This window comes from Alosa pseudoharengus, unplaced genomic scaffold (genome assembly GCF_046254945.1).
Source record: "Alosa pseudoharengus isolate Yale_2024_CS ecotype anadromous, Long Island Sound unplaced genomic scaffold, YU_APseudo_1.1 YU_APseudo_1.1_scf_13, whole genome shotgun sequence".
In the NCBI taxonomy this organism is placed as follows: Eukaryota; Metazoa; Chordata; class Actinopteri; order Clupeiformes; family Clupeidae; genus Alosa; species Alosa pseudoharengus.
The window spans coordinates 29,095,716-29,097,308 of NW_027468598.1; the positions used below are offsets into that span (position 1 = coordinate 29,095,716).

At 41.7% G+C, this 1,593-nt stretch overlaps 1 protein-coding gene across 1 annotated transcript in view; it reads left to right on the forward strand.

Moving 5' to 3' along the window:
* The window catches only part of rhoub (ras homolog family member Ub), an 8,489-nt gene extending 7,238 nt beyond the window's left edge, over positions 1 to 1,251 (forward strand). Inside the window, exon 3 of the mRNA XM_076282783.1 lies at positions 1 to 1,251. This exon is cut by the window's left edge and continues 1,603 nt beyond it. The gene's annotated coding sequence lies outside the window, so the exon portion shown is untranslated.
* Positions 1,252 to 1,593: the final 342 nt, after the last annotated feature.

The window sequence follows — 1,593 nt, forward strand, 5'->3', positions numbered from 1 at the left end:
TCTCACTCTGTTTGTCTTTATCAGCTCCGATCAGCCCATTCATTAGCACTCTACAAAAACACAGTCTATCATCCTTTTATCTCCGATCTACACTAGTGGTGAGAGAAAGTTCTTAGTGGCTGACATCATCTGGCTGTAGGATAGAGTCTGCTTGTGGAACCACTTTGGTCTTCCTCTCGGGCTTAGAACTAGAGAGAGTTCTTTTGGAACTTTTCAGGATTCTGAAATGGAACTCTATATAATAAAAAGGGTTTTGGCCGGAAGACCTTCTAAAAGTTGCAGTGAAACTCAGAGAAGGTTGCAGTGAAAGTCAAACACCTGTGTTAAAAACATGAATTTGTGCAGGGAATAGCCTCTGGAACAGCTGAGTCATAATGGTCAAGGCGCTCTGATAGCTTAAGGCTGAAGTGTTTGACAAGGTCACCTTCACAGTGACAGTATGACAAACACTCTGGTGTTATCATATGATCACAGTTCAGAACTATACAACAGCAAACAAGTCCTTCTCAACCCCTGAACACAACATTAAAAGTAAAAGACAGCATCACAAAAGGCTTCTCTTTTGAAAGAAGTCAAAGGTACTGTGTGAATATTTATTTCATCTTGAAAGAACAAAAAAGCGCATAGATGCAGTATGATTGGTGTTTTACCTGGGTGATTTACAGTGTTTTAATTGTTTTTTTCTTGGAGTGTTTGGTTTGATTTTATTTAATTTGTTTCTCAGTGTCTACGTGGCTGTCAGGGAGCCAGAGTACTAGTCCCCCCCCCACCCTCCTGGTACTCCTCTGAGTTCCCCCACCTTCCTGGTACTCCGGGTGGGGGCCTCTCTCTCTCCCCCCTCACCCCCATATTTGCTTCTCATTATTCAGAAGCCCAACTACATCCCAGACACCTGGACATCAGCCATGAGACCGAACAGTACTCCGTCCACTAAACAAACTTCTCAGACAAACTGTGTGTGTGTGTGAAGCAAACTGAACGTGTGTGTGTGTGTGTGTGTGTATGAGTGTAGAAGTACCTCTGGGTGTCATGTCTTGATCAGGGTAACTCTGTGTAGATTTGTACATTTATATAACACTATATTAGGGACTCTTGTCTGTCCTGCTATGTCTTGCCCTCCTCGACACACACTCACATGGTTCTTTGGTGTAGTGTGTGTCTGAAGGAGGGTGTGTGTTGCTGACGGCTCTTGGTGTGGTGATAATCATGCAAACAGCAACTGAAAAATAAAATGTGAAATATTAAAAATAACATCTGCTCTCCTGTCTTTTATTTGATATTAATGAAGATGGCCATAATTGTTATTAACATATATATATCTATAACATGATCCATATGTGGAATATATTATGTATTAATAACATGTGATTAGATGGACCGCAGTTCAGTACCCGTTACCTCATACTGGTTTGAGGATTAAAGAGGCCAGTGTCATAGAAACTTTAGTACACACTTGATTACTTTATGAGCCTGTCTAAGACCCTCTGTGTGTGTCATAAAACCACTCTGGTGTGTGTGTGTGTGTGTGCATGGCAAGCAATTTATCTCCTGGCTAGAGTGGGTCTAAGGCTTTGGTCTCCTGCTTGTTTGTGT